Source organism: Peromyscus eremicus, chromosome 4 (assembly GCF_949786415.1).
Source record: "Peromyscus eremicus chromosome 4, PerEre_H2_v1, whole genome shotgun sequence".
NCBI classification, from domain to species: domain Eukaryota; kingdom Metazoa; phylum Chordata; class Mammalia; order Rodentia; family Cricetidae; genus Peromyscus; species Peromyscus eremicus.
The window spans coordinates 114,332,035-114,356,373 of NC_081419.1; the positions used below are offsets into that span (position 1 = coordinate 114,332,035).

General features: G+C 36.7%; 1 protein-coding gene and 1 long non-coding RNA gene across 3 annotated transcripts in view; both read left to right on the plus strand.

Annotated features, from left to right (window-relative positions):
- The window catches only part of Macrod2 (mono-ADP ribosylhydrolase 2), a 271,595-nt gene that overhangs the window by 21,688 nt on the left and 225,568 nt on the right, over positions 1–24,339 (plus strand). The gene's annotated exons all lie outside the window — the stretch shown is intronic.
- Positions 194–1,926, plus strand: LOC131909726 (uncharacterized). Its single transcript, XR_009378916.1, has 2 exons — positions 194–288; positions 1,372–1,926. It is a non-coding gene; the product is annotated as an uncharacterized LOC131909726 (long non-coding RNA).

Sequence of the window (24,339 nt, forward strand, 5' to 3'; positions counted from 1 at the left end):
TTGTTTGGGGTTGAGTGTAGGAATTGCTCAGTATTAAAATAGTAGTAATGAGAATAATCACAGAGATGTGAAGGTGGTACTCTGGACCGCCTGAAAGGCTCCACCCTTTTTATGAAGAGATGGATATAGTCCTTGGTCTCAATATATATACCACATCTACTATAAACTTCTGAACCCTCCACCATCATTCAGGATGCATCCCTAATGGTTGGAGAGATGGAGAATGTCATGGGAGAGAGAACGTGCAGATCCTTGCCTGAGACAAGTTGTGGAAAGAAAGTTTTACAGGTATTATTCTTCTTGTATATTTTACTTGGTGACGGTGCTTTAAGTGGATAGAGCAGTTATTTTTAATGGAAGGGGTGGGTCCTGTGGGGGAGGTTTGGGAGATAGATAGCAGTGATAGAATGGAGAAGCAGTCTTTTCCAAGAGTGGTAGAAATTTTATGAAAAATAGCACCTTTCTGTTTTTGTACTGCTTTTACTGTCATCACAATGAAGGAAGTTGTATCATAGTCTTGAATTACAAATTTGAATGGGTAATAAGATTCACCAGGGACATTAGGTACATAGCATGCAGACTTAATAGTAATAGCTGTCAGTAACTTACAAAAACCAATGGAGAATGTTTAGAATTGTGAATGATATTGGTTTTTAAAAATTTTGAACATGTACTTTAAAACTTAATTTGCAACAGGCTTTTTTTTTTATTATCTCTCCTTTGCTTGTGTTAATTGGCTGCTTAACCATTTGACACCTGATTTACTTCTCAGACATGACAATGTTTAACACAGCTATGCGTTTTAATTAAGTGGCTAATTAACTGCAGCTCCTTAAGTCTTACTTTCTTGATTTTTCCCTAGAGTAGTGGAGATTTAAGTGCTCAGAGTTTAGAAAATGGCTTTTATGATAGCTCTAGTCTTACTACAGCTTAAAATATTGTAAACTTTTTTTTGACTGTGTGCCAGGAAATTTTATAGAGATTTTTCTACAAATACTTTTCAAGATTTAGCATATGATCATTGGTAATTCTCTTACGATTGGAAGTGATAAGAAATACATGTGGTTATAGGGAAAGTTGCTTTTTAAACAGAGCAGTTGGAACTTACACCTGTAACAACCTGTATGCATGTCTTTATAAATTGGCCAAGGTAAAATAAAAGCACACACCAGTAAAAGTTTATTCAGTTTTTGGCTTTTTTTTCCCCTAGTGAGAATAAGAAGTGTAGCTTTTAAATGAGAGAATTTTGTATAATTTTCTTATTTATTTATTTATTTATTTATTTATTTATTTATTTATTTATTTATTTATTTATTTATTTTTCCTAGCTTGGGCAATAGAAAAAGTCCTTTATCTGATCTTGTCTTCCAGTCCATTTTGAATCAAGGAAGACTCATTGAAGACTCCATTGAGAAGAGTCTACTTTGAAGAAGGCAAACATATCAAAAGGGTGATAGAAACGTGCAGTTGTGTTGTGTGGGGAACAGTGTGAACTTCCTGAAGGCAAACAAACAAAAAGGATGGGAGAAACATGCAGTTCTGTTGCATGTCTAACCACTGACCTTCCTGGACTCAACATTGGGAACTGAGAAGGGAGTTTAGAAATGATGGAATTTTGTGAGCTTTAAAGAAAAAATGCTGGTCTTTAGTGTGGACAGATAGTTGGACTTCAGATCTAGGATGATGTGTAGTCATCAGTCTTGAACATTCAGAAACACTTCTTTGTTCTTTATGGATGATGGTAGCTGGCTTTCGTTTCAACAGTGTTTCTAAGATGAATACACATAAATAGTGTCTGCCAAAACCTAAAACATACAGTCTGTATTTATTACTAGAGCGTTGTAATGTATCCCTCTTGTATTTAAAAATTTTATACTACTCAACCTTAATTGTGACTTTTTGTCAATAAATAACCTTTCAAAAGAAGTATGGTTCCTATTCATGTTGTAATCAACTCTCTAATTTGTACCATAGGCAGCTTAATAGAATTGAAATTTTATTTTTTCTCATATTGAGTATGCACTTTATGGTACATGAACTTACTGTTTGTTTTTCTTCAGATTTTTCTGAGACTATATATTGCATTTATATTTTTTACAATAGCAATTTTAATACTAAATGTATTGTGATGTTAGAGAAGATGATTTTAGCAGAATATCTTTTATTTCTTCTGTGACAATTCCATACATGTAAACAATGTATTGTGATCATATTCATCCCCAACTCTCCGCTCTCATTCCCTCTAAGTACTCTCAGCTTGTCCTCCTTTCATGGTGATGTCCTTCTCCTGTAATTCACTGAATCCAAGTAATATTGACTGGTGTTACTTCCTTGCCCTTGTGCAAGTAACCATAGCTACAAGTTCACAAGTGCAGCTGTTATGCCATGTCTAGAGATAGCATTTCACAATATTCCTCCCCATCTTTGTCTTTTACCTTCTTTCTTCCCTCTCTTCCATGATGTGTCCTGAGCCTTGAGCGGGGTATGTTGATATTAATGTCCCATTTAGGTCTGAGCACTCAACAGTAACTTACTCTCTGCACTTTGGTCAGTTATGAGTCTATGTACTGGCTGCTGACTTTTGCTGAAAGAAGATTCTTTGACCAAGATTGAACACAACACTAATGTATGGATATAATCATAAATACTTAAAAGTCAATTTAATAACATGTTCATTTAGTAAAACAACAGTAGGAGGTTTCCCCCTAGGATGTATGACCTCCTGAGCCATGGGCTTTTGACCAGGTTTATAGTACCAGGCATGGATTCCTCTTTCCTGTGGAGCAGACCTCAAAGTGGTTGGTTATTGGAATAATCTTTATGATACTATTGTACCATTGGGCACATCTTGCCTGGAAGGGTTACTGTAGCATGCAGCTGGGTAATATTGTTGTTGTATTTTCCCAACCACCAACCTGTATAGCACCTTCTATCATTATGAGAGCTAGCTAGCAGAAAGTTTTCAGGTCAGTTTAAGTTTGATTTCTCAATCTTCTGTAAACAAAGTGTGCTGTGTTCATAGGGTCTTAACCATCTAGCTCTGGTGGGAAAACAAGAGAGAAATGGCAGTAGCCTGTGTTGTTTTGGGGGTCTTTCCTGATTAGTAACTTATAGGCAGGTATTCCACATCTAGCACTGAGAGTTTTATTTAGTAATCCATTTTTCATCCATGCATGTTAAGTATGTTAAAATTCCTTTTAAAAAGGAAATTTTATATATATATAGTTTGTTTGTTTGTTTGTTTGTTTTTCGAGACAGGGTTTCTCTGTGTAACAGTCCTGGCTGTTCTGGAACTTGCTTTGTAGGCCATGCTGGCCTCGAACTCAAAAGAGCCACCTGCCTTTGCCTCCCAAGTGCTGGGATTAAAGGCATGCACTACCACCACTTGGCAAGAAATTATATTTTTAAATTAGCTTTCAAAGTGGTGGGTTTCCTAAGTTTTTTAAATACACACGCACACACCCACACACCCTTCTTCCCTCCCTCCCCCTTCCTTCCTTCCCTTAGTTTTAGTAGCTCATTCCCAATTCCTCCCTCTTCTGTTTTCTCATCCCAATCCCTGCTTAAACCTTTAGCCCCCAATATTGCTCCACTCTATTTTGATAACACATGTTTTACTATCTCCTCACCTCTTTAAAGCCTCTTCTCCCCCAGAGAGTGATTTGTATTACTTGTATACTAAAATTTGACAAATTGATATCAAATTTTGGAAATTATTATAAAAGTATGGAAAGAATCTTATAAATTGATTTGAATGATACAATAAAATGTGGGGATACTGTTATACAATAAGATGTGGAAATATGCATGAAGAACTAAAACAGGAAAAACGGACAAAAATCAGATTAAATAAGTAGACGTTCATAAATTGTTAGCTTAAGGAAAAAAAAATAGCAGTTTAAAAAGTACCCTAAACTGCTGGGCCGTGGTGGCACATGCCTTTAATCCCAGCACTCGGGAGGCAGAGGCAGGGGGAATCTCTGAGTTCGAGGCCAGCCTGGGCTACAAAGTGAGTTCTAGGAAAGGTGCAAAACTACACAGAGAAACCCTGTCTCGAAAAACCAAAAAAAAAAAAAAAAAAAAAAAAGTACCCCAAATTATTTCATAGTTGAGATCTTAATGTATATTTTTAAAACATTACAGTTATTAGCTTGTTTCTAATTCAACCTGGTCAAACCTGAACTCATCATCTTTCCAAACCTGATCCCCTTTTAACTTTTCTGAAGAAATATATCCAGTTGTTTGAAATCATCTACTACTTTCCAGTGACAGCTGTATCATTTCTTCTAAATTGTTAGATTTGTTTCTTTTTAAATGTCTTTGAGCCTCTATTTCTATCCCTCTTACCCTAAACATTTATTGGGATTATAATGGTAGTCTCACTTATTTGCTAAAGCTCACCCAATCCATAGGCTTCTCAGAGGAAGCTAAAAGAAAAAGCAGATCGAATTACCCCTTGCCTCACTTCCTCTCCCTTAAAATTCATCTTCCATAAAGGACTCATCCAACGGCCTTTTATGACAGGTAAAGATCTTTGAAAGATTCATAACCTTGCCTTAATCTTACCATGAATGACGTCTTCTGGCAAGTTTGGAAACTGACCCTGTCTTACAGTTATCCTGAGCACTTCATGTTCATGGTCTTTACTTGGCACACAGTATATGTAGCTGCTGCTATAGTCACCTCTCCAACTTCACCTCTTTCCATGGTCCTTTCTTATATAGAATTATCCAAACAATTTTCGTATTTATTTTAATTTTATGTTTACTTTTTCTTCTCTTACGTTAAAAGCTTATTTGTGGCATATGCTGCCCTATTTTTTCCTTCTCTATGCTTAGCAAATATCAATTGGTATGAATTGATATTTGTGGAAATAATTCTTCCAGCTCTTAAGTAATGGGAATATAAAACTTACATTGTGAAAAACTGTTTCTTGCTTTGGATTCTTGAATATTCTTTTAAAATTGGCCTTCATGAGAGCACAGTGCTTCATAGTTAGTAAATACTTAGTTAACGATGAGTTAGTTGATCAGTTTGAAATAAAAATTGAATGTAAATATGATGGTGTTTATAGTTTTTATATTTCATTTCCATTGCTGGTGAGCACAAGGAAATTCTGCAGCGCATATCTTCAATTCTTTTTTTTTTTTTTTTTATAACATTTGTTTGTATAAACATGGGTAGGTCAGAAGACAATTTACAAGAGTCAGTTTTCTTCTGCTGTATGGGCTCCTGGGATGGAACTTGGGTCACTAAGAGTAGCAGCAACTGCATCTTTCTGGCTCAGTTGTTTCCTTTTAAAACTAATTTTGACTGGACTTTTTCTTTCTTTGTTTTTCTTTTCCTCAGTAAACATCAATTTGGTTCTCTTTTCTGAGCCAACACAAAGGTGGTATTTCCTGTCTGTGAAATGAGTTGGTTTATAGAAGCTGTTGCAGCAGAAGAGATGTAGAAACGAAAAGGTAGTCATTCGAAGAAAGCAAGAGATTTTCCTTCCTGTGTATAGAAGATACTGCTGTTGAAACACTGACGAAAATTGGAATTACCCACTTTACTGAATTGCCAATTAAATGTAATATTTAATTATTTTCTCCTTTTCTAGGCTGAATATTAGATGCCACTTAGATTTAATTAGTCTCTGGGACTTGATTGAAATGCTTGAAAAGTTATTAATTGGTAGTTTTAGATATTTTCATGTTATCTCTATGTGATACTAATTTCTAGTATGATTTATTCAAGATTCACTTAATCTTTCATTTCAAATAAGTACTGGCTGTGGCTGTAGCTCAGTGGTAGAATACTTTCTAGGTCCATGAGCCCTTGTGCCCATTCCTAGTGTTGCAAAAGAAATAACAATAACAAACCAAGCAAGTAGAATAATGTGCAAATTACATTTCATCAAAGGTGTTAAGATAAACAGAAACAGCTTCATAAATGCTAAAATGTTTTACTTTGATATTTAGTCATATCTTATCCTGAAGTCAAGATAAAGAATTTAGTAAAATTGTATCAACTACAAACCTGCCTTTCAACAATAGACTGTGAAACGCTTAATGTTCGCCTTCCTTTTCATCATTTTGCATGTAGAGAGTTTATCTGACTCTCGTTGAGAGAACGAATTCATCCTTAAATAGTGTTCTTTCTAATTTTCATCCTCAGAGATTAGTTTCCAAATTACTCCTTGGTGGTTGTACAGATCTTTCTCTGTCAAAATGGTTCACTTACAGTTCGAAAGACTTGAACCTCTCACTCCTATCCCACCCCCACAAGTTCACACACCATTAGGCATTTCACTTAACCAAGACAGCAATCCTCCTACCTTGAAACTCATATTAAAAAGTCTTGTCAAATGATTTTTTGTATGATGAATTTTCATATTCTAGAAATAGCTCAAGGTGAATATTCCATTTGATACTGCTTTCTAGTTGAATTATTAAGTGTTCTTCAAATAAAATTGCCAGTCATCACCAGCTTATTTCTTGAAATAGGATCTTTAAGTTTAGCTTTCACATTTTTATTTATGGTGACTTGTGTTAGTATTGTAAAGGCATAAAACTGTCTTTTTATTGCTTTCATGTAGAAATGGACCTGCCTATAAATAGCAAACTGCAGTTTATTCTATCAAGGCTGTTGTTTTTTTCCCCATCTCTGACCGCTATGGCTGTGCATTTGGGGAGGCAGACACATCTTCACTTTCTGGAGCTTACAGGCTATATGTCACAACACCTTGGCCTGTCCCTGGCATACATGCTGTTTACCAAATGCCTCCCTATGAAATATTCAGCATGTTACTGACAGTGGGCTGATATTGGTTCCTGAAATGATATGTTCAAGTTCAAATTCCCAGAACCTGTGGTGACCTAACTTACCATAAGGACTTTTGTCTACTTCTAAGATTGGTAGCCCAGAGACAAAGAAAGCATTTGGATTACCTGGTTGGCCTAAGTCAATGACTAGTGTCATGGTGAGAAACAAGGGAAGGGACAGGAACAGGGTGGAACATGGGGTACCATGGCCAAAAGCCAAGAGGCATTTGGAACCATCAGAAGGTGAGAGGTGGGAAGGATCCCACCCAGAGCCCCTGATGGAAGTGAAGCCTGTCTGCATATTGGGAGAAGTAATTCGTTTCCTAGGTTTGTGACTCTTACAAGTAGGTAGAGTTCATTGAATTCAGGAGAAGATCGTGTTCTTTGAGTCTGTAGGGTCATAAGGGAAGTGCCAAACTTTTTCGAATGACTGAGTTGTCATGGCTGTTGGGGACTTGTTAGGTAAACTCCTTTCAGCATTTACTGAGAGCCTGCTCCTGCCAGTGGTAAAAGCTTTCAAAGGATCATTCTTAGATAGTACGAAGAAAACTTAGAGTAGATGTAGAAGGATGAAAAATTCCATGAGTAGTGAGTTAAAAGATTGGGTAGATGTGGACATCCTAACACTGTGAAGGAAATTGCCTGGTAAGTGACATTGTTACAGTAAAAACTCATAGAAAACTGGAGGGTGGAAGATGCATCTGCAAAAAACACAGGGGTTGTTTAGTCAAAAGAAGTCCTCTTGGGCCGGGCGGTGGTGGCGCACGCCTTTAATCCCAGCACTTGGGAGGCAGAGGCAGGCGGATCTCTGTGAGTTCGAGGCCAGCCTGGGCTACCAAGTGAGTTCCAGGAAAGGCGCAAAGCTGCACAGAGAAACCGTGTCTCGAAAAACCAAAAAAAAAAAAAAAAAAAAAAAAAGAAGTCCTCTTGGCCTTGGGTAGCCCCTTATTTTGGAGTAAAGAGGGTCTCTTGAAGTGGTTAGTTTTGGCATTTGCAATTGAAAGGGAACATTATAGTAAGATTAGGGGAAGAACTGGAGGGACAAAATTTAAGACTTAAGCCCAAGAAGCCCCAGTTTCCTTAAGAGATCTAGAGGGTAAGATGAACATGGGCGGTAGAAGTGGTCTGATGCTCCGAGAGAGGTTGGTTCTTTAGAGAAAAGACATGAAGCACATTTCTCTTACCCTGAGGAATTCTCACTTGAAAATTTGGGTGTCTGTGTCTTATTAACATAACAGTATCACTGATTTTGAAAACTAGTGGCAGTTGCACTAGTACCAGAAAGAACAGAATGAACCAGCATTTCTGTCAGATAGACTGGGCATTGCCTACTAACAACAAGGAGGATTATAAGTAACCGTACACTTTCAAGGAAAAGTGAAGAGTTAAGTTTGACCATGTTAGACTGAGATGTTTATAGAATTAAATAAAAGTATATAGCCCACTAAATGAGCAGGTTTAAGAAGTTGTGTAGAGATTGAGATATGGAAAACCCTCTGTGAAGTGAGTTTAAATGTCACAAGACTAAAGATGGAATGCAAGGAGCAATAAGCTTTGACAAGAATTGCTGAAAGGGACTGTAGGGAACAGTTGACAACAGAAGAAATCAGTGCCTTGGGTCAATACATTGGTGTTTGACCAATGAATATTTACCTTCCTTGGATGCCAATGAGAAGTTTTATGAAGTAGTCCTTCAAATGTGGCTCTGGTAAGTTTGTCAAGAGTTTCAAAGAAGCCAGAAAACTGAGTTGTGACAATTCAGACAATGGTGCTCTCTGACCAGAAGTCATTCTTGCCATTTTCATTCATTAAAGCATTTTTCTCAATGCTCAGTGTTCTAACTGAACAATCTATTTATAGACACATGTTTGAGAATAGTCCTATATGGGATACAATAATTTTATTACTGTTAAATATATATGCAAATCATAAAATATAAAGGTCTATGTGATCATTTCAAATGGCAAGGGTTCTATGTACCAAAGCTAGTATGGAAAACAGTATTTTTATATTTATACACTTTGCTTTTTAATCTTATAGTTGTCTGTTTTGTGAAATTCAAGCAAATATCTATACATTTTAGTTAAAAAGTGGGCATTGATTTTCTTAATCATGAAATCGTGTTTTAAACGTGCTTCAAAGTTATTCAACCACAGGAACACATTTTGTTTTACTACCTAAAAAACGAGCATTAATAGTGGAGTGGGTTGTAGTTTTTGTGGTACCTCCTCAAGCAACTTTTTTTATAATCTTTGCAATGCCGCCCTCTAGTGACGGCTTTCCAACATGCATCATTTGAGAAGTGGGCCCTATCTGGATTTCACTAGTTCTTTGCCTTAGCCTGTGTTTTCCCCTTCTCATTGGGTAGTTTTGTTCTTCATGCTATCTTCATGCTATGGTTTTTAAAATTATTATTATTATTATTATTATTATTATTATTATTATTATTATTATTATTTTGTTTTTTTTTGAGACGGGATTTCTCTATGTAGTTTTGGTGCCTGTCCTGGAGCTTGCTCTGTAGACCAGGTTGGACTCAAACTCACAGAGATCTGCCTGCCTCTGCCTCCCGAGTGCTGGGATTAAAGGCATGTGCCACCACTGCCCAGCAGTTTTTATTATTGAATGACATAAGGAAGATATCATGAGCTTTGGAACAAAAACTAAAATTAATCGTGAATTGTCACACTTTCTTGTATTAACATGTGCATTCCTTAATAATCATCAACTTTATTCAGTGTAAAAAATTGACCCATTGAGTGTAGAATTTTCTTATATTAGTCTGCTCTATAGATGAATAAAGTCCCTTTATCATTGTCAATTTATGTTTTAGAATTGTTCTGTTCAGATATTTAATTAGGTTGGAAATATGTATAAATTTGTTTTTTAGGCCCTGTAATTTGTTTTGAACTGTATTTTCATACTCTCTAATCAAATAAATTAGTTTTTTTCTAGGTTTTTCTAATAATTTAGTTTTCCAGTCTCTCTCCCCACTTCCTGTGTGTGTATAAGTTTACTGTTTACTTCTTAGTGCAACTTTGACTAAATGCCATTATCATTATCTATATATCTGTATTTATATCTGTATCTATACAGATAAAGTTTGTCATTTGGTTTTCAATAAAAAAGACCTGTAATTTCCTTGATCTAAAAGGTGCTTAGGGGCCAGGGATATGACTCAGTTGGTAAAGTGCTTGAAGCGCAAACGTAAAGACCTAAGTTTGAATCCTAAGCACCTATATAAAAGCTGGGCATGGGGACATGCATCTGTATCCTGAACAAGGCAGATCTCCAGTGCTGCCTAGCCAGTCAGTGAGTTCTGGATTCTATGAGAGACTTTGTCTTAAGAAATAAGGTGGAGAGTTCGAGAAGAGCAGCATTTGATGTTGACTTCTGGCCTCTGTGTGCACACACACATACAATGCATACATCACAACAAAAACAAAAACTGTTTAAAATGATTTCAGATATTTTGAAATTGTGAAATATGTGTGTTTAAAATATTATTAGAATAAAATGTGATTTTTTCCCAAAAATTTGTTTTTCTTTTGATACATTTTAAGCAGTATTTAAAATATTTCCAAGCCATTGAGGAACAAGGTGCACTTTCTGTGAGTTATAAGGTGTTGTGTGTGTATTACTTAGATATACTTCATTTATGATTGCTTCAACCATTGTGTACTTAGGAGAATTAAAGTTATATGTTACTGTTGTTTGCTTATTATTTTCTCAGTTCCCAACATGTTTTAGTTATACACATTATTTGATTCTTAAAAAGGTCATTATTGATACCTTCATAGTGGGTTTTACTTTTTGTTAAATAACAGTATTCTTTTTCAATAAATTTTGCAGGTCATTTGGCTAGCCAAATCAGGGGAGAAGAAACTTGACCTTGTTTCCCACTGTGCACAATTATTGAAATTTTATTTGTGAAAAGCAAAATAATGAAGCCTCTAGATACCTTCCTTGTCTTCAAGTAGGCTAACATTTTTTCCTTTTTTTTTTTAAAAGCATGGAGAATGAGTTAACTGTCTGTAGAGAGGAGAGTACTGGAGTTCCTTCCAGCACTTACTCCAAAGAAAGGAAGCATAGAAAGTGTTTCCTTTTAAAAAAATTTAAGTCTTTTTTGTTTCTAAAGTTTTATGATTTTTCTTTATATCTCTAGGTCATGCATATATGTCTTATTATTGCTTTTCAGTATTGTATAACCTTTTCTGTATTTTCACCATTTCATATACACATATAATTTATTGTGATTATATTGTTTCCCTTATTTTTTTCTGCCATCTCCTTCCTTTCCCTCTTGACCTCTTCTTCTCACCTAGTCCCCCAGTGGCTATACCATTAGAGAAAATGACCTCCTCTTTCCCAGAACCCATTAACAGTTACTAGCTCCTCAGGAATGGATGGAATCTCATGGTCACCTCTAGTCGTGATGGAAAGTTGGAGGACCTAGATAAGTGCAAGCATCCACAGCTGCTGTGTGTTCATGGTTGTAACGACAGTGTTACATCTGGATGGCAGCATTTCAGAACAGTCTTTGCTTCCTCTGGATCATAATGTTTTCCTCCCCTCTCTTGTGTGATGCTTCTTGGTCCTTAAGACAAAGAGTGGTGGTGATGTCCTATTTAAAGTTGATTACTTATCGGCCACTTATTTACCAGATAGGTGTCTCTTCATTAACCACTACCTCTGCAGAAAGGAGCTTTCTGCCCATTCCTGAGAGCTGCACTTGTCTATGGACATAAACATAAATATGTAGAAGACAGTTTGATATGTTCATTTAGGGAAACAATACTGTGTTCTGCTTGGATCTATTCCTTCCCCCTACCATGGGTTTTGGACAGGGTTTATAGTAACAGGCGTGTACTATATCCCTTCAATCAGAATGCGTGTTTTAAAAACATAACAGATTCTTGTGAGGTTGTGTGGAAAAGGGGAACTCGTATTCAGTGTTGGTAGGAGTGTAGAATGGTACAGTCACTATAGAAGTCAGTATAGTAGTTTGTCAGAAAGCTAACTACAGAATTTATATATGATCCAGCTACCACTCTTGGGTATATACTTGAAGGACTTTATGACCTATGACAAATATACCAGCATATCCATGTTCAACAGGTATCTGTGCAGTAGCTAGGAAATGAAACCAGCCTAGGTGTCCACCATCTGAAGAATGATAATGAAAATGAAATACATATACATAGTAGAATTCCAGTCAGCCTTAAGGAAATAAAACTATGAAATTTGCAGGAAAACAAATGCAACTAGAAAATACTGTACTAATTAAGGTAAACCAGGCACAGAAAGATGCTGTTCTTTCTCATATGTAGATCCCAGCTTTGGATATCGAGTTCTGTATTTAAATTTGAATCTGTATCTATCTGGGCTAGGAAGCAAGAAAGGGGAGATGAGCAACTAATGAAGAAGATATAGTAAAGCATAGAGGGTATGAAACTGTGTGTGTTGGGGGTAGGTGGGAATACTAGGTGTTAAAAGGCTGACACAGGGTTGGATCAAAGGGTTGAGGTAAGTGGAGTTGGAAGAGGGTTAACAAAAAGTAAGGATTAGTGATAGAGCCATATGTAAACTGCTGCTTTATAAACTAAAAAATATATCTTAAAAGTTATGCAACAAAAACAGCTTGCTGTGGTAATTCTCCTTATGGTTAGATAATGCTGCTTCCAGAAGTCATTGATTATTCAACAAGAATCTTTGTGCCAGGTGTGGGATACCTCCGTATGAATTATTGGCCAGCGAGGACACAGAGGCCCCTAAAAGGATAGATGCTATTGCCATTACTCTTGGTGACCTACCAGAACTAGATAATCTAGTAAGACCCTATTTCTGAGGACACTATTGTTATGAATTATATAAAGAAGGCTCTGGCGGGTAGAGAACCAAGGTGCCTGGAGGCAGCTAAGAGACAAAGATGCCATGCAGACTGCTCTCAGTGAAGAGGTTTATTTAGTGGGGAGAAGTGAAAAGGGGGGAGAGGGGAAGAGAGAGGGAACGGCCCAAGGGTCTGCACATCTCCTGGGAGGAAAGTGGAAGAGGGGAGGAGGGAGAGAGGAAGAGGAGGGGTTTTCCCTTAAGAAAAGTCTTCTATGTCAGGGCATAGGGTGGCGCCAAGAGGCAAGATCAGAATATTAACAGCTACACATTTGACTACAGGACACTGAGAAATCAAGGTGGAACTAAACTGGAGGCTTCCTCTCTGCTGGCTAGCATTCAGTGCCAGAAAGTCAGGCTGCTGGGAGAGAAAACTTACCAAGGATCTAGCTGTAGACCATGTGTGATATAATACCTACCTTCCAGGCAAGATACGCCCACCTGTGTAATAGAGTCATAACTATTCTGGGGATAACTAACTGATTTGTGATTGGATTTAAACCTCACACCACGGGAGGGAAGCACACATATGATGCTTTAAGTCTGGTTAAAAGTATTTCCTGCCAGGCGGTGGTGGCACATGCCTTTAATCCCAGCACTTGGGAGGCAGAGAGCCAGGCTGCTTTCTGTGATTTCGAGGCCAGCCTGGTCTACAGAGTGAGATCCAAGACAGGCACCAAAACAACACAGAGAAACCCTGTCTTGGAAAACAACAACAACAACAACAACAAAAAACCAACCCCCCCCAAAAGTATTTCCTAAATAGCACAGAAAGCAAAACTAAACAATCTTCAATGGCATAAAGGAAGAGATTTATAACCTTTTGAACATTGACAACAACCTGTGTTATAGAAGGTTTTAATAGAAGATATAAAACAAACCAAAGAATATTTGCAGTGCATATGCTTGACAAATAACTTTTGTCTGTATTAATCAATCTGATTAGACAGAAATAGAAATAGACAGAAAACCCAGCCCCCCACCCCAAGAAAAAGGGAAAGAGAATTGAACAGGTATTTAATAAAAGAGGATACTTAAATGGTATGATGGTTAGTTTTCATGGCCAGCTGGAGTGGATTTGGACTTCTATAGCTATGACTGTGAGGTTTAATTGTGGAGGGAAGACTCACCCTTAATGAGAGTGGCAGCAGTCCATGGACTGGGGTCCCTGACTCAATAAAAAGGGACAGAACAGAGACTGAGCTTAACACCAGCATTCATCTCTCTGGACTTAACCGTGAGTACAGACGAGCTGCTGCTCTCATGACTTCCCTACCATGATGGGCTATACTCTGAAAGCAGGATGTAAAAGAAACCCTTCCTAAGTTTCTTGTTACGTCTTTGGTTACAGCAATGAGAAAAGTAATATAAGTAGCTAATAAAAGTGCTAAAAATTTCTAGTCAACAGGTTAATTCTGTTTAAAACTATAGTAAGATAACCTTACAACACTAACTAGAATGGTTAAAAATAAAAAGATGGAAAATATTACATGCTAGTAAAATACGAAGGACAATGAAACATCTGTGCTGCCGCTGGGAGCATAAATTGGGAAAATCATTTCTGAAAATTGTCCAGCAATATCTTCATGAATTTTATTGTTATGTAGTGCATATGTCCAGCAATTTCAGTAGGAATTGAAAGATAACCAGTAAACAAGAAAGTCACTTTCATTGTTTTTATTAAGAAAAACCTGGAGATAAAAATGTTCATTGGTAGTGAAATGGATAGATTGTATGTTCAAGTCAGTACTGTACAGGAATGAGAACAGTAGTCCAACAAACTACAGCCGTATGTAGCAGCAAAGGAATTATGCAAACATTCTATTGATCAAATTAAGCCAACACAGAAGGGAATGTTGTATATTATTTTATGCATATGAAACTCCAAAGCAGGAAAAGCTAGAATGAGACCTCAGGACAATGGTTTCTTTTATGGGAAAGGAAGTGGTATTGGAGTCAGTGATGCGTTTCTTAACACTATTGGTGGTTGCATAGGTATACTGACTTTGGGATATTTTAGTGAGTTGTTCATGGCTGCTTGACTCTTCTGTGTATATGGCTCAGTAAAAAAGCTCATAGAAAAAAAATGTTTCTTCAGTGAGAAGACAATAAATATAACAATTGAAATTCAATACAATGTAGCCCTACTTTTATCTCCTACCAAAAGGTGCCACAGTGCCAAAAAATAAAGTTTCTCTGTCAGCCTCACAAACAATCCCACCTCTTTGTCCTGCTTGAATTGCAGGGTATTTTACAAACAGCTCCTCCTCTCTCCACACTTAGTAAATGGAAACTTTTACTAAGTGCTTTTTTCCCTTTTTACTTCTATTTAAAAATTTTCATTTCATGGTATAATATCAATAACGTCTTTAAAATATTTTACTGCTTTCTTCATTTTATTGCTTTTTTAAAAAACTCATGTGCTAGGCTTCAAGGAGTCTGGCTCATTTTCATTCATTGTATAATTGTTTTTACACTTAAGTTTTTAATGTTTTGTTTCTAGTGTATACAGAATGCATTCTTTTATATGTATATGTGTCCTATTCTCACTTTATTTAAAATTTATTGTGTATGTATGTGTGGGGGTGCACATGCCACAGTGCATGTGTGGTGGTCAAAGGACGACTTTGTGGGTTCCCAGTCTGTAAATCAGGTTGCCAGGCTTCTGAGGCAAATACTTTTACTCACTGAGTTGTCTCACTGGTCCTATACATCACACACTTTAATTTTTTTTTTTTTTGGGTTTTTCGAGACAGGGTTTCTCTGTGTAGCTTTGCGCCTTTCCTGGGACTCACTTGGTAGCCTAGGCTGGCCTCGAACTCACAGAAATCCGCCTGCCTCTGCCTCCCGAGTGCTGGGATTAAAGGCGTGCGCCACCACCGCCTGGCCCACACTTTAATTTTAATTTTACTGAAAATTACTTTTGAAAAGTTCCAAATACTTGACCTTGTTTTTGTCTTTATCAATATTAAGAATAAATTAAGTTCTGAAAAATGTATATATTTGAAGTAGGGAAGATTTAATTTCTCTGTTCTTCCTCTTGGCCTTTTTAATTGACGGTGTTTATGATTCAGGGTAAACTTTAACTTACTGTTAAGTTTTGCATTTTACTTAATCTCAAGAGTTAATCATGTTTGAATTAAAAAACATCTGTTCCTGGGGGGAGGAGTTAGTTGTAACTTATCCTCAGTTTTGTGACTTTGTTTACATTCATTAATTTACTTACTTGAAACTTTATTTACTGAATAAAAACAAAACAAAATAACCTCCCTCCACCCCCCCAAACAGCCTCCCTGTCTGCAAGCTTTATGTTTTTGGGGCAGGTGCCCAATAAATATATAGTTTAATTTTCTATTTTGAAGGCTAATCAGAGGAGAATAAATCAGACGAAGTGATAGAAAATGTCTGGCAGTAGGTGGGATTGAAGCTGTCTTAGAAACATTCTCTGTCTTTTTTTTTTTTTTTTTTTGGTTTTTCAAGACAGGGTTTCTCTGTGTAGCTTTGCGCCTTTTCCTGGAACTCACTTGGTAGCCCAGGCTGGCCTCGAACTCACAGAGATCCGCCTGGCTCTGCCTCCCGAGTGTTGGGATTAAAGGCGTGCACCACCACCGCCGGGCAACATTCTCTGTCTTAAGTCAGAGAAACATCTTAAAGTAGTGCCATTTACTCTGAAAGTTGAAGAATAGGAAGCAATGTAGAATTGAGTGAAGAGCAGTTCAGGCCTAGGCCCTCTGGATAGGTGAGACAGTTGTTTAGCTTGAACTGTTTAGGGGCCCCCAGGCAGTGGGATCGGGATCCACCCTGGTGTATGAGCTGGCTTTTATGAGCCCAGTGCCTATGGTGGGACGCCTTCTGCAGCCTTAGTGCAGGGGGGAGGGGCTTGGACCGGCCTCAACTGAATGTACCAGGCTCTGCTGACTCTCTATGGGAGACTTTGCCTTGGAGGAGGTGGGAATGGGGGTGGTGGGTTGAGGGGGAGAGGCTGGGGGTGGGAGGAGGGAGGAGAAGGGGATCTGTGGTTGGTGTGTAAAATGAATAGAAAATTTCTTAATAATAAAAAAGAATAGTCCAGGCTTGAGGGTAGCCAATGTCCTGGTGAGGTAAGACATTTATCTTTCGGGGTGGGGGTGGATGTCTTCATGTGCATTTGCACATCTGTATGTGCTCATGGAGAGGCTAGAGGTCTTCCTAAGTTACTATGTCGTTTTGAGACATGGTCTCTCACTGAACTTCCAGCATACAGATTTGACATGGCTGGCTGGCCAATGAGCCCAGGGTTTCTCCTGTCTCTGTCTCCCAGTATCATGGTTACAGCAACTACCTGCCATGTTCAACATTTTATATAGATGCTGAGGGTCTGAACTTAGGTTCTTATGCTCAAGCATCCAACACTTTATCCTCCAAGGCATCCTGGCCCCAAGAACTCCATCTTTAAAAAAAGGTATAATTAATCTTTCCCGAATTCTCCTTCCTTCTTTTCTTCCTTTTTCTTTTGTTGTGCTTGAGATTGAATATAAAGCCTCATTCATGCTAGGCAAGTACTCTGGACCTAAGGTATATTCCAAGACATTTATTTGGTTTTTATTCTGCTATGGCAATTTCACTAAGTTGCTCTGGCCTTTGATTCCTTTTCATCCTGCCTAACCTCCTTAGTAGTTGGTATTTTTATAAATCTGCACCACTAGCTTGTCTACTTAATGCCTTTTTTGTCAATATGTGAAATATTTTAAATGTAATCATGAACTAAACAGGTAATTTTTTGTTTACATACTACTTATATTTTACTTAGAACAGAGAAGCAGAAGGACAGATTCAGACTATGAAGAAATTAAATTGCTATAAAGAAAATAAAATGGATAATGTGATAGACCTAGGTGATAACGTTGTAGGTAGAACAGCAATGGAATGTTTTCTGAAGTGCTGACAGTGAACAACTTGATGATAGGTGCTCATGAAAATCGTAAGAGAACCTAAGGCTAGGTTTCATTTGGATTGGAACAAAGAGATAGAAGCCTGTGTAGGATTATGTAGAGTTTTATATGGTATAATAAGTGTAGACATTTTCTTTTTCCCAAGAGCAGTAAAAAATTGTATTATGGCATGAGACTTATTTTCTTTAATAAAAAGACCAGTTCAGGGCATCAAACAGAATGGAATATTGTTATGAAACAGCTCAATGTGGAGTTGGTACTTGGCTCTTTTCCACAATGTTGTCTAAAGATTCTGATTCCTTCTTAGTCTTTAATCCACCTGATATGCTGTTATCTATATCTATAGTTTCTACCTGTCCATGTTTATGACCACGGAAAGAGGAGAAAAGGGCTAAAATTTTTCTTTGAATCAGAACAGTAAGGGGCAGATTTCTTTGTTAGAATGAAGACCATTTAATTCCTTTCCTTAGTTTGATGAGCATGATGTTGAGGATTAAATAAAAGGCTTTTTAAAAAAAATGAATCAATATTCTTAAAAGAGAGCTGAGTGTCAGTGAAGTCAAGAAGCCAAGAAAACATTTAAAGTGTATACAGCGGATATAGATGGGATTTCTGATCTCAGAAGTCATATAAAATGCACAACAGAAGTATTTGAGATGGGTTAGAGGATGGAGAGGGTGTGCTTATACATATGCTCAAAAGAAGAATCAGTAATTTTGTTAATGCTTTTGGTACCTACTGCCAATCTGTTTATAGCATGGCATTCGTTCTCAGGTTATTGTGACATATTTATGGGTTGATTTTTTTGGTTACTTTTTTTTTGGGAAGGAACATTTTAGGATATGTTGCTGGTAGTATTTGTTGAGTATTTGTGTGTCTTGGTAAGTTAATTTGGTATAATCTTTGTTTGATTGGTTATAATATTTGAATTTATTGACAGATTTTAAAAATATTCAGTGTTTATGTCCTTACTTAGATATCTGATACCTTAGTAATATAAACATGAAAACAGCCATGTGTAATCCTATGCACTGACTAAAATGCAGACAAATTATGTATTTCTCATGCTTTTGTCACTTAAAGCTGTCACACTGTTCACTTTATTATATCAGAGAGCACAAGTATCCTTATATACAAAAAGGTTGCTAACTATGCTGGGTTTCCTTTGAAATGTATTTTTGTGTGGCTACATTCTTGGTTTTATTGGTTAGAATATGTCACTGAAGTAAAGTCTGCTGTTTAAGAGTCTTACAATTCCAATTTGTTACTACTTATTTGAATTATATGGATTTGCTTCATGTTTGTGTTAAAAATTGTATATAAATAATGTACAACGGTTTCAAAACAACTAAACAATTTTATAAAACAAAATTGAAACACCTAAATAAAAATGGATTTTTATTTTTTCTAGTACTTTGTGATGATTGAGAAATGCTTATGATTTTACATATAATTTCTGAAAGTCTGATCTTAGTCACATGCATATCATTGAAGGAGAAGGCTGGGAGCATGTTGGCCTAGAGACTCAGGAAGATAGATATCCAGATACTATAAAAAATTTGTTTATTTCTCTGAAATATCCTGAAGTTGGGATCTTTTAATATTCCTTAGTGCCTGAAGATGTACTTAGTACCTTTCCTATGATTCCTCTAATAACGCTGATACATATCTACACACAGTTGTACAGTCCAGCATCAACAGCATCTTGAGCCCTGCTAGCCTATATTCTGTCTTTTGTTTGTGACAATGTAGAGAAGTTCAAGAAAATAATTTGCATCAGCAAGTTAATAGTTTTAACTTTGTGTGGGCATTTTTGTCTGTCCGAGGCAAGGTCTTACTATACAACCCTGGCTTGGCTTGCCTGGCTCTCCATATAGATTCTGCTGGCCATGAATTTGCAACCACCTTCCTGATGAGATTTTGGGCATGCACCGCCAAGCCCAGCAACTTTTATGTTTTGTGAATTAACATGTTGTATTGTTGGAGTTCTACCCTTACTTAAAATTTATTTCAGTGATTTGAAGTGTAAGCTAGTAATTTAGAAGAGTAGTTCTCTCTAGTATGTTGAAGAATCATCTTAAGGTCTGCTAAATGTAAGATGCCTTGAACCCTCTTCAGAGGGATTTTGTCTGGTTCTTTGGAATCCAGTTGGTGAAACTAACTTAAAGGTTACAGAACAAAAGATACAAGCTTTAGGTTTAGTGATTTGTGAAGCAGGATTAAAATAAAATACTATTTACACTTTTACTACCTCTATGTAGGAATTTGCATTAATTTGGTGTATGACTCTATTATTCACTAAAATATTTTAAGTGATTAGCTTGAAATTTTCTTTTGTATTAATCTGTTTATTTTGTTATTTCCCCCATGCTGCACCCAGTTTTCCTTGGCTTCTTTCAGTAAATGAATATTTACCACATGTCAGTAATTCTCTGCAGATCTGGAAGAAGTCAAGTATGGAGAAGACATTGATCTTCTAGCCTGGAAGTTCTCCTCTCCAATATTGAGAATCATTTGTAAAACAAGAATAGTCTGCATAACACATGGAGTGGAGAATTCACAAATGCCCTACATTTATACTGGTTCCTAAAAGAAATAGGAGTTTGTAATAGGATGAGTCCATTTGCAAAGATGTGGAAATGTTAGAGACTGGTCTTATTAGGGCAGGGTGATGAGTAAATCATAAAAATAAGATTAATAAGACAGGCTAGGGCCTGGGAATTTTATCTTTTGATTTAATTAATTTTTAGGTTACAATTCAAGAAGAGGGATGAATTTGAGATATTTTAACAGTAGAATTGGTAGGATTTTGATACTCAGTTGGGTATGAGATAGGAGGATTTAAATTGTTCAAAATTGTAGGACTCAGGATGACTAATTGGAAGAGTTAAGGAAGATACAGAATCTAAAGAGCAGCCATATTCAGATAAACAAGGACCTTCTAATCTGATGGCATCTTCAGGCCTTATCTTTTCTATAGTCATCTCAGTCAATGATCACTTCCTCACTTCTTAATGTCTTAAGTCAGGTTTCTATATTTTCTCTTTTTATTCCTATTTAAATAAAACAGTATGGTTTTTCAGTCTGCATTACTTCTAATGTATGTAGGCTGCCTGTGACTTAATAATTCTACATTAATTGAAACCAAAGAAATAATAAGTGTTGAATTCAAGGATTTATAAATGAAATCATTCATATATTATTTTATGATAAAATAGGAAATAATTAAATGGATCTAAAACAAGAATTTATTTGACAAATTAAGATATCTATTTGCTGGATATAGGTAAGGCTGGGCTCTTAGAATAAAGTGATCCCATGTTTTATAAAAGAAGATTTGAGGTCAATTGGAAGTTCCACTTCATGTGATTCATCAAGGACATAGATTCTTTACACCTTATTTCTCTGTCATGTTGTACATCTAGGCTCAGCTGTAGACATGTCTATATTTGGCTTTATTGAAATCCTTCTTGTGATGGTCAGTGGTGATGTCATGATGGTTATACCCAGAAGGACATTCTCTGCCTTTTTGTTTCTTGACTGTAACATGTGAGGCTGTTGATCACTTTTTTTCCCTAGGTTGCATTTTCTTGTCTGCGTTCATTGTGTCTTTTTCATGTACTTTCCATTTATCTTATGTGTAAAGGTTGGTGTTCTCCAGCATTATGGCTTTGGTCCATTTTCCTTTCAGCTCTACCCTTAATAGTCTCACCCAGGGTCACCACCATCTGCCATTTCCTAAACCCAAATATCTAGCCCCAAATCTCTTTTTTTTTTTTGAGCAGATAATTCAAATATATGAACATTCTATAGGAAACTTGGAGCTAACATAATCAAGACTGACACAATTATATTCCTTTCCATACAACCTCTCCCACCTACATTGCTTCTCAATAGCCACCTAGAACAGAAGCCAGAAAATCTAGCCATCAATTTTCTAGCTTTCCTCCTCCAATGGGACCCTATTCTTCTTTTTTTTTTTTCTTTTTGGTTTTTCGAGACAGGGTTTCTCTGTGTAGCTTTGCGCCTTTCCTGGAACTCACTTGGTAGCCCAGGCTGGACTCGAACTCACAGAGATCTGCCTGGCTCTGCCTCCTGAGTGCTGGGATTAAAGGCGTGTGCCACCACCGCCCGGCGGGACCCTATTCTTTGTAGATATGTCTCTAGAGTATTATCCCTGGCATTCTCCTCTCTTGTTTCCATTGCCACAGCCTTAGTTCAGCCAAGGTTATTTTGAGAACTTCCTTACAGATCTGTTTCTATTCCAGCTCCTTTCCAATCCTATTTAACAATTAAATAGGCCACTGACTTTTCTTCTGCTGGCATTTGGTGAACAGTGGTTGTATGTTTTAAGTTGTATAACATCTGCCCTAGTGCCAAGTGCAATTCAGTTAATAAATTATACTACTACTAATAAATGAGCATTTGCAAATAAAGAGAAACCAAGATTGGTAATTGTACTATTTAAGTAATTATCATTGTAATATCTAAGGAAATCTGGAAGAAAATTAAGTACTGCTTTCACATAAGTAGGAGCAGTGTACTGGAGATAAAAGAAATCAATTTTAGTGTTTTAAATGTTTAACTTAGTACACAGAGAACTCAGAGTCTAAGTCCAGAAATTTATGGTATTTGTTGCATATATTAGTACTGTACAAAGAAAGTAAGAACAGACCCTCTGAACAGTTGTGTCAGCTCAACCTCTGCTTCTCTCTCTCTCTCTTTTTTTTTTTTTTGAGACAGGGTTTCTCTTTGTAGCTTTGGAGCCTGTCCTGGATCTCACTGTGTAGACCAGGCTGGACTCGAACTCACAAAGATTCGCCTGGCTCTGCCTCCCAAGTGCTAGGATTAAAGGCGTGCACCACCACCACCCAGCTAAACCTCTGCTTCTTTAATATGACTGGACTCCTTGGGCCCTGCTGAGGCTTCACATAGCAGAAGGCCTTGGACACCATCCTGTTTTGACCAGTTAGCCCTGCATGAGTACCTGACCCATCTGTTTCATTCTCTTTCTGCTGGTCTTGGTTCTTCTAATGCCATCCTTCATACTCTCCCTCATCTGTCTTCTGAACACAGGTGGATACTTTTATTTTATTGGTTGTGTCTCTTCTGGGACACCTAATAAGAAGGGATATTTGACTATAGTGCATTTTGCGAAGTAAAGCTATGTAAAGTATTAACTGGATGGCATAGATGATACAAAGAAGGAATTGTGCCCAAGCTTTCAGATTAGTAATAATCTCTCCTCACATGTATTTATGATAATGCCTGTTGTAGTTGGTTGTCTACATCTCTAGCTTTAGGGAACTTTCTACCATAATTGCATTGGACAGATGTTCTATCTTAACTCCTTGAATTCCATAGATTTTTATTTTTGCTGTCTCTGTGATACCCAGGATTTATTGGACATTGTGTTCTTGCCTTTCTCTTCCATTTTCATTTCTGATGTTTGAATGTACTGTTTCATTGACTTTGTTCATTTGTCCTTCATCCTTTATAATATTTCTTCTGCAAGCTCGTCTATTGATCATACTTTACATCTTGTGTTTTGATTCGTTGAAATTTTTATTTCCAATGTTTACATTTTTAGTTTGTTTTCAAAAATCATGATTTCTTCCATGTTGCTGATCTTTTAATTTGCATTTCTGATTTCTTTATCCATTTTGCCAGTATTTCTTAGATTTTTCTGACTTTTAGTTTTGAGTCCTGGATTGGATTCACCTGCTGTTTAATTCTCTTTACAGTCATAGATCATTCTTACCAGAAGATTTTTTATTTCTTCTTCTGGTGATTCATCTCTTTCAGATATTTGGAGTTAGTACTTTAAGGGGTTATGATATTTTGGAGGAGTATTGTTGCCTTAAATTTTTCATGTTTCTGTTTTGATATTTGCACATATGTTGATTTTGATAGCTCTTCTGGCTTTATTGGGGATGTTCTTATTGAGCAGTTTAATCATGGAGGTTCTGTCTATAGTACTACCAATAGTAGAAAGACTGTTATTGTAATAGTAACAACATCATCAAAATGAAATTTAGAAATAGTCTTAAATTAAATGGAAAACCTACTACAAAGTTAAAAATTACTTAGGGTATTAATTGAATGGTATAAAGGAAGGAGGCAGGGAATGGGAGAAATAGAGAAGCAAGATTAAATAATAGAAGAGTGAAGAATATTATTGGGGAAAGTGAGAAGAGAAAGATGAAAATAATTTTAAAAGGCAAAGGAAAAAAAGAAAAAAGAGAATTCCTGGAGCTAGAGAGACCTCAGTAATTAAGGACACTTGCTGCTTTTCACAGAGGACCTGTGCTAGTTCTCAGCACTCACTTTGGGTGGCTTATAACCAACTGTAACTCCAGTTGCAGGAGATCAGAAGCTCTTCTGGCTTCAGGATACTCACAAACACATGCAGTGAACACAGACACATACACATAAACATGAATTAAGTATTTACTAAAGAATATTTTCCACCAATGAAAAAGTTCAAAAACAAAATTGGCCAAACTTAATAAAGGGAATAAAAATAAAAATAATAATTAAGAAAACAAACCAAAAAACTAATGAGGTCATAGTTCTTAGAGGATAAACTTATACTGTCATTTTAATCAGCCAGCATAATTCCTAAATACATTCTAAATATTTATCCTTATGCTGACAGGTGTAGTTCTCACCCCCTCATCAAAGAAATTTCTCTTTGTAACAGACTGAGACCA